Here is a 10,320-nt window from a genome sequence, read left to right on the forward strand (position 1 = left end):
TAATGCCTACAAAATAAAAGATTCCTATAACCTTTGTATTATTTCTTTTTTATTATATTATTATGTTTATTTTAGATAGATAGATAGATAGATAGATAGATAGATAGATAGATAGATAGATAGATAGATAGATAGATAGATAGATAGATAGATAGATAGATAGATAGATAGATAGATAGATAGATAGATAGATAGATAGATAGATAGATAGATAGATAGATAGATAGATAGATAGATAGATAGATAGATAGATAGATAGATAGATAGATAGATAGATAGATAGATAGATAGATAGATAGATAGATAGATAGATAGATAGATAGATAGATAGATAGATATGGTGATGAATCTGTTCCCATTTGTTATTTCCTCTTTATTGTGACACTCGTTGCTATTGTGTTTAATCATTCTTTCGACTTGTTTTTAACACCGTCAGAACCGGAGGTCAACTGGTCCCAAGCTACCCTTCAAAGTTGTCCGTCTTGTCTTATACCCACAAGACTGATTTCTGCTTGTTTTAACGTGAGCAAAAATTTAAACCGTTTTTGAATCAGATTATTTTTGCTGTAAATAAACACTTAACTAAAACTTAAAGTTTAAATGTTGTGATAGAAACAAATTGCAGTTGTTAACTAAAACAAACCTGCGCCAGCATTATGTTTAAACGTTCGTAGTATCATTTTGTTTTAAGATGAAAAGTAGGAGTTGATGCAGTAGTTTATTTTCCAAACTGTACCTAAACGCAGCGCAATACACAGCGGTCTTCATATCAATACGCCCACTTTGTATAAAAGTTCCGGTCCTTTCTTGGGATTCGATTCATTTAGCTATGCTAACTAAAATGATTCGGTTATTTAGATCACATTTAATTGGATCCATCGTAAAACCTTTGGAGGACCGATCCTGACAAAATTAAAAATAAAAGCAGAAATATGTATATTTTGTTTTTCCTTTTCCTTAGACATGCGTTTTCATCAAGAAATGTATATATTTTGTTTTTCCTTTTCCTTACACATGCATTTTCATCAAGAAATGTATATATTTTGTTTTTCCTTTTCCTTAGACATGCATTTTCAGCAAGAAATGTATATATTTTGTTTTTCCTTTTCCTTAGACATGCATTTTCATCAAGAAATGTATATATTTTGTTTTTCCTTTTCCTTAGACATGCATTTTCATCAAGAAATGTATATATTTTGTTTTTCCTTTTCCTTAGACATGCCTTTTCATCAAGAAATGTATATATTTTGTTTTTCCTTTTCCTTAGACATGCGTTTTCATCAAGAAATGTATATATTTTGTTTTTCCTTTTCCTTAGACATGCGTTTTCATCAAGAAATGTATATATTTTGTTTTTCCTTTTCCTTAGACATGCGTTTTCCTCAAGAAATGTATATATTTTGTTTTTCCTTTTCCTTAGACATGCGTTTTCATCAAGAAATGTATATATTTTGTTTTTCCTTTTCCTTAGACATGCGTTTTCATCAAGAAATGTATATATTTTGTTTTTCCTTTTCCTTAGACATGCGTTTTCATCAAGAAATGTATATATTTTGTTTTTCCTTTTCCTTAGACATGCTTTTTCATCAAGAAATGTATATATTTTGTTTTTCCTTTTCCTTAGACATGCGTTTTCATCAAGAAATGTATATATTTTGTTTTTCCTTTTCCTTAGACATGCGTTTTCATCAAGAAATGTGTATATTTTGTTTTTCCTTTTCCTTAGACATGCCTTTTCATCAAGAAATGTATATATTTTGTTTTTCCTTTTCCTTAGACATGCATTTTCATCAAGAAATGTATATATTTTGTTTTTCCTTTTCCTTAGACATGCGTTTTCATCAAGAAATGTATATATTTTGTTTTTCCTTTTCCTTAGACATGCGTTTTCATCAAGAAATGTATATATTTTGTTTTTCCTTTTCCTTAGACATGCATTTTCATCAAGAAATGTATATATTTTGTTTTTCCTTTTCCTTAGACATGCGTTTTCATCAAGAAATGTATATATTTTGTTTTTCCTTTTCCTTACACATGCGTTTTCATCAAGAAATGTATATATTTTGTTTTTTCCTTTTCCTTACACATACATTTTCATCAAGAAATGTATATATTTTGTTTTTCCTTTTCCTTAGACATGCATTTTCATCAAGAAATGTATATATTTTGTTTTTCCTTTTCCTTACACATGCGTTTTCATCAAGAAATGTATATATTTTGTTTTTCCTTTTCCTTAGACATGCATTTTCATCAAGAAATGTATATATTTTGTTTTTCCTTTTCCTTAGACATGCGTTTTCATCAAGAAATGTATATATTTTGTTTTTCCTTTTCCTTAGACATGCGTTTTCATCAAGAAATGTATATATTTTGTTTTTCCTTTTCCTTAGACATGCGTTTTCATCAAGAAATGTATATATTTTGTTTTTCCTTTTCCTTAGACATGCGTTTTCATCAAGAAATGTATATATTTTGTTTTTCCTTTTCCTTACACATGCATTTTCATCAAGAAATGTATATATTTTGTTTTTCCTTTTCCTTAGACATGCATTTTCATCAAGAAATGTATATATTTTGTTTTTCCTTTTCCTTAGACATGCATTTTCATCAAGAAATGTATATATTTTGTTTTTCCTTTTCCTTAGACATGCATTTTCATCAAGAAATGTATATATTTTGTTTTTCCTTTTCCTTAGACATGCATTTTCATCAAGAAATGTATATATTTTGTTTTTCCTTTTCCTTAGACATGCATTTTCATCAAGAAATGTATATATTTTGTTTTTTCCTTTTCCTTACACATGCATTTTCATCAAGAAATGTATATATTTTGTTTTTCCTTTTCCTTACACATGCGTTTTCATCAAGAAATGTATATATTTTGTTTTTCCTTTTCCTTAGACATGCCTTTTCATCAAGAAATGTATATATTTTGTTTTTCCTTTTCCTTAGACATGCGTTTTCATCAAGAAATGTATATATTTTGTTTTTCCTTTTCCTTAGACATGCATTTTCATCAAGAAATGTATATATTTTGTTTTTCCTTTTCCTTACACATGCATTTTCATCAAGAAATGTATATATTTTGTTTTTCCTTTTCCTTAGACATGCATTTTCATCAAGAAATGTATATATTTTGTTTTTCCTTTTCCTTAGACATGCATTTTCATCAAGAAATGTATATATTTTGTTTTTCCTTTTCCTTAGACATGCATTTTCATCAAGAAATGTATATATTTTGTTTTTCCTTTTCCTTAGACATGCATTTTCATCAAGAAATGTATATATTTTGTTTTTCCTTTTCCTTACACATGCATTTTCATCAAGAAATGTATATATTTTGTTTTTCCTTTTCCTTACACATGCGTTTTCATCAAGAAATGTATATATTTTGTTTTTCCTTTTCCTTAGACATGCCTTTTCATCAAGAAATGTATATATTTTGTTTTTCCTTTTCCTTACACATGCGTTTTCATCAAGAAATGTATATATTTTGTTTTTCCTTTTCCTTAGACATGCATTTTCATCAAGAAATGTATATATTTTGTTTTTCCTTTTCCTTACACATGCATTTTCATCAAGAAATGTATATATTTTGTTTTTCCTTTTCCTTAGACATGCATTTTCATCAAGAAATGTATATATTTTGTTTTTCCTTTTCCTTAGACATGCATTTTCATCAAGAAATGTATATATTTTGTTTTTCCTTTTCCTTAGACATGCCTTTTCATCAAGAAATGTATATATTTTGTTTTTCCTTTTCCTTAGACATGCGTTTTCATCAAGAAATGTATATATTTTGTTTTTCCTTTTCCTTAGACATGCGTTTTCATCAAGAAATGTATATATTTTGTTTTTCCTTTTCCTTAGACATGCGTTTTCATCAAGAAATGTATATATTTTGTTTTTCCTTTTCCTTAGACATGCCTTTTCATCAAGAAATGTATATATTTTGTTTTTCCTTTTCCTTAGACATGCGTTTTCATCAAGAAATGTATATATTTTGTTTTTCCTTTTCCTTAGACATGCATTTTCATCAAGAAATGTATATATTTTGTTTTTCCTTTTCCTTAGACATGCATTTTCATCAAGAAATGTATATATTTTGTTTTTCCTTTTCCTTACACATGCATTTTCATCAAGAAATGTATATATTTTGTTTTTCCTTTTCCTTAGACATGCCTTTTCATCAAGAAATGTATATATTTTGCTTTTCCTTTTCCTTAGACATGCGTTTTCATCAAGAAATGTATATATTTTGTTTTTCCTTTTCCTTACACATGCATTTTCATCAAGAAATGTATATATTTTGTTTTTCCTTTTCCTTACACATGCGTTTTCATCAAGAAATGTATATATTTTGTTTTTCCTTTTCCTTAGACATGCATTTTCATCAAGAAATGTATATATTTTGTTTTTTCCTTTTCCTTACACATGCATTTTCATCAAGAAATGTATATATTTTGTTTTTCCTTTTCCTTAGACATGCATTTTCATCAAGAAATGTATATATTTTGTTTTTCCTTTTCCTTAGACATGCGTTTTCATCAAGAAATGTATATATTTTGTTTTTTCTTTTCCTTAGACATGCGTTTTCATCAAGAAATTTATATATTTTGTTTTTCCTTTTCCTTAGACATGCGTTTTCATCAAGAAATGTATATATTTTGTTTTTCCTTTTCCTTAGACATGCGTTTTCATCAAGAAATGTATATATTTTGTTTTTCCTTTTCCTTAGACATGCGTTTTCATCAAGAAATGTATATATTTTGTTTTTCCTTTTCCTTAGACATGCATTTTCATCAAGAAATTTATATATTTTGTTTTTCCTTTTCCTTACACATGCATTTTCATCAAGAAATGTATATATTTGTTTTTCCTTTTCCTTAGACATGCATTTTCATCAAGAAATGTATATATTTTGTTTTTCCTTTTCCTTAGACATGCATTTTCATCAAGAAATGTATATATTTTGTTTTTCCTTTTCCTTACACATGCATTTTCATCAAGAAATGTATATATTTTGTTTTTCCTTTTCCTTAGACATGCATTTTCATCAAGAAATGTATATATTTTGTTTTTCCTTTTCCTTACACATGCGTTTTCATCAAGAAATGTATATATTTTGTTTTTCCTTTTCCTTACACATGCATTTTCATCAAGAAATGTATATATTTTGTTTTTCCTTTTCCTTACACATGCATTTTCATCAAGAAATGTATATATTTTGTTTTTCCTTTTCCTTAGACATGCATTTTCATCAAGAAATGTATATATTTTGTTTTTCCTTTTCCTTAGACATGCATTTTCATCAAGAAATGTATATATTTTGTTTTTCCTTTTCCTTAGACATGCATTTTCATCAAGAAATGTATATATTTTGTTTTTCCTTTTTCTTAGACATGCATTTTCATCAAGAAATGTATATATTTTGTTTTTCCTTTTCCTTACACATGCATTTTCATCAAGAAATGTATATATTTTGTTTTTCCTTTTCCTTAGACATGCATTTTCATCAAGAAATGTATATATTTTGTTTTTCCTTTTCCTTACACATGCATTTTCATCAAGAAATGTATATATTTTGTTTTTCCTTTTCCTTAGACATGCAGTTTTCATCAAGAAATGTATATATTTTGTTTTTCCTTTTCCTTACACATGCGTTTCATCAAGAAATGTATATATTTTGTTTTTCCTTTTCTTAGACATGCATTTTCATCAAGAAATGTATATATTTTGTTTTTCCTTTTCCTTAGACATGCATTTTCATCAAGAAATGTATATATTTTGTTTTTCCTTTTCCTTACACATGCATTTTCATCAAGAAATGTATATATTTTGTTTTTCCTTTTCCTTAGACATGCGTTTTCATCAAGAAATTTATATATTTTGTTTTTCCTTTTCCTTACACATGCATTTTCATCAAGAAATGTATATATTTTGTTTTTCCTTTTCCTTACACATGCATTTTCATCAAGAAATGTATATATTTTGTTTTTCCTTTTCCTTACACATGCATTTTCATCAAGAAATGTATATATTTTGTTTTTCCTTTTCCTTAGACATGCGTTTTCATCAAGAAATGTATATATTTTGTTTTTCCTTTTCCTTACACATGCATTTTCATCAAGAAATGTATATATTTTGTTTTTCCTTTTCCTTAGACATGCATTTTCATCAAGAAATGTATATATTTTGTTTTTCCTTTTCCTTAGACATGCCTTTTCATCAAGAAATGTATATATTTTGTTTTTCCTTTTCCTTAGACATGCGTTTTCATCAAGAAATGTATATATTTTGTTTTTCCTTTTCCTTAGACATGCGTTTTCATCAAGAAATGTATATATTTTGTTTTTCCTTTTCCTTAGACATGCCTTTTCATCAAGAAATGTATATATTTTGTTTTTCCTTTTCCTTAGACATGCGTTTTCATCAAGAAATGTATATATTTTGTTTTTCCTTTTCCTTAGACATGCTTTTTCATCAAGAAATGTATATATTTTGTTTTTCCTTTTCCTTAGACATGCCTTTTCATCAAGAAATGTATATATTTTGTTTTTCCTTTTCCTTAGACATGCCTTTTCATCAAGAAATGTATATATTTTGTTTTTCCTTTTCCTTAGACATGCATTTTCATCAAGAAATGTATATATTTTGTTTTTCCTTTTCCTTAGACATGCATTTTCATCAAGAAATGTATATATTTTGTTTTTCCTTTTCCTTAGACATGCCTTTTCATCAAGAAATGTATATATTTTGTTTTTCCTTTTCCTTAGACATGCATTTTCATCAAGAAATGTATATATTTTGTTTTTCCTTTTCCTTACACATGCATTTTCATCAAGAAATGTATATATTTTGTTTTTCCTTTTCCTTAGACATGCATTTTCATCAAGAAATGTATATATTTTGTTTTTCCTTTTCCTTAGACATGCCTTTTCATCAAGAAATGTATATATTTTGTTTTTCCTTTTCCTTAGACATGCGTTTTCATCAAGAAATGTATATATTTTGTTTTTCCTTTTCCTTAGACATGCATTTTCATCAAGAAATGTATATATTTTGTTTTTCCTTTTCCTTACACATGCATTTTCATCAAGAAATGTATATATTTTGTTTTTCCTTTTCCTTAGACATGCATTTTCATCAAGAAATGTATATATTTTGTTTTTCCTTTTCCTTACACATGCATTTTCATCAAGAAATGTATATATTTTGTTTTTCCTTTTCCTTACACATGCATTTTCATCAAGAAATGTATATATTTTGTTTTTCCTTTTCCTTAGACATGCATTTTCATCAAGAAATGTATATATTTTGTTTTTCCTTTTCCTTACACATGCATTTTCATCAAGAAATGTATATATTTTGTTTTTCCTTTTCCTTAGACATGCATTTTCATCAAGAAATGTATATATTTTGTTTTTCCTTTTCCTTAGACATGCATTTTCATCAAGAAATGTATATATTTTGTTTTTCCTTTTCCTTAGACATGCGTTTTCATCAAGAAATGTATATATTTTGTTTTTCCTTTTCCTTAGACATGCGTTTTCATCAAGAAATGTATATATTTTGTTTTTCCTTTTCCTTAGACATGCATTTTCATCAAGAAATGTATATATTTTGTTTTTCCTTTTCCTTAGACATGCCTTTTCATCAAGAAATGTATATATTTTGTTTTTCCTTTTCCTTAGACATGCATTTTCATCAAGAAATGTATATATTTTGTTTTTCCTTTTCCTTACACATGCATTTTCATCAAGAAATGTATATATTTTGTTTTTCCTTTTCCTTAGACATGCGTTTTCATCAAGAAATGTATATATTTTGTTTTTCCTTTTCCTTACACATGCATTTTCATCAAGAAATGTATATATTTTGTTTTTCCTTTTCCTTAGACATGCCTTTTCATCAAGAAATGTATATATTTTGTTTTTCCTTTTTCTTAGACATGCATTTTCATCAAGAAATGTATATATTTTGTTTTTCCTTTTCCTTAGACATGCGTTTTCATCAAGAAATGTATATATTTTGTTTTTCCTTTTCCTTAGACATGCTTTTTCATCAAGAAATGTATATATTTTGTTTTTCCTTTTCCTTAGACATGCATTTTCATCAAGAAATGTATATATTTTGTTTTTCCTTTTCCTTAGACATGCCTTTTCATCAAGAAATGTATATATTTTGTTTTTCCTTTTCCTTAGACATGCATTTTCATCAAGAAATGTATATATTTTGTTTTTCCTTTTCCTTAGACATGCATTTTCATCAAGAAATGTATATATTTTGTTTTTCCTTTTCCTTAGACATGCGTTTTCATCAAGAAATGTATATATTTTGTTTTTCCTTTTCCTTAGACATGCATTTTCATCAAGAAATGTATATATTTTGTTTTTCCTTTTTCTTAGACATGCATTTTCATCAAGAAATGTATATATTTTGTTTTTCCTTTTCCTTAGACATGCATTTTCATCAAGAAATGTATATATTTTGTTTTTCCTTTTCCTTAGACATGCATTTTCATCAAGAAATGTATATATTTTGTTTTTCCTTTTCCTTAGACATGCATTTTCATCAAGAAATGTATATATTTTGTTTTTCCTTTTCCTTAGACATGCATTTTCATCAAGAAATGTATATATTTTGTTTTTCCTTTTCCTTAGACATGCATTTTCATCAAGAAATGTATATATTTTGTTTTTCCTTTTCCTTAGACATGCATTTTCATCAAGAAATGTATATATTTTGTTTTTCCTTTTCCTTACACATGCGTTTTCATCAAGAAATGTATATATTTTGTTTTTCCTTTTCCTTAGACATGCATTTTCATCAAGAAATGTATATATTTTGTTTTTCCTTTTCCTTAGACATGCATTTTCATCAAGAAATGTATATATTTTGTTTTTCCTTTTCCTTAGACATGCATTTTCATCAAGAAATGTATATATTTTGTTTTTCCTTTTCCTTACACATGCATTTTCATCAAGAAATGTATATATTTTGTTTTTCCTTTTCCTTACACATGCATTTTCATCAAGAAATGTATATATTTTGTTTTTCCTTTTCCTTAGACATGCATTTTCATCAAGAAATGTATATATTTTGTTTTTCCTTTTCCTTAGACATGCGTTTTCATCAAGAAATGTATATATTTTGTTTTTCCTTTTCCTTAGACATGCGTTTTCATCAAGAAATGTATATATTTTGTTTTTCCTTTTCCTTAGACATGCATTTTCATCAAGAAATGTATATATTTTGTTTTTCCTTTTCCTTAGACATGCCTTTTCATCAAGAAATGTATATATTTTGTTTTTCCTTTTCCTTAGACATGCATTTTCATCAAGAAATGTATATATTTTGTTTTTCCTTTTCCTTAGACATGCATTTTCATCAAGAAATGTATATATTTTGTTTTTCCTTTTCCTTAGACATGCGTTTTCATCAAGAAATGTATATATTTTGTTTTTCCTTTTCCTTACACATGCGTTTTCATCAAGAAATGTATATATTTTGTTTTTCCTTTTCCTTAGACATGCCTTTTCATCAAGAAATGTATATATTTTGTTTTTCCTTTTTCTTAGACATGCATTTTCATCAAGAAATGTATATATTTTGTTTTTCCTTTTCCTTAGACATGCGTTTTCATCAAGAAATGTATATATTTTGTTTTTCCTTTTCCTTAGACATGCGTTTTCATCAAGAAATGTATATATTTTGTTTTTCCTTTTCCTTAGACATGCATTTTCATCAAGAAATGTATATATTTTGTTTTTCCTTTTCCTTAGACATGCCTTTTCATCAAGAAATGTATATATTTTGTTTTTCCTTTTTCTTAGACATGCATTTTCATCAAGAAATGTATATATTTTGTTTTTCCTTTTCCTTAGACATGCATTTTCATCAAGAAATGTATATATTTTGTTTTTCCTTTTCCTTACACATGCATTTTCATCAAGAAATGTATATATTTTGTTTTTCCTTTTCCTTACACATGCATTTTCATCAAGAAATGTATATATTTTGTTTTTCCTTTTCCTTAGACATGCATTTTCATCAAGAAATGTATATATTTTGTTTTTCCTTTTCCTTAGACATGCATTTTCATCAAGAAATGTATATATTTTGTTTTTCCTTTTCCTTAGACATGCGTTTTCATCAAGAAATGTATATATTTTGTTTTTCCTTTTCCTTAGACATGCGTTTTCATCAAGAAATGTATATATTTTGTTTTTCCTTTTCCTTAGACATGCATTTTCATCAAGAAATGTATATATTTTGTTTTTCCTTTTCCTTAGACATGCATTTTCATCAAGAAATGTA

This window comes from Girardinichthys multiradiatus, chromosome 9, assembly GCF_021462225.1.
Source record: "Girardinichthys multiradiatus isolate DD_20200921_A chromosome 9, DD_fGirMul_XY1, whole genome shotgun sequence".
Classification (NCBI taxonomy): Eukaryota; Metazoa; Chordata; class Actinopteri; order Cyprinodontiformes; family Goodeidae; genus Girardinichthys; species Girardinichthys multiradiatus.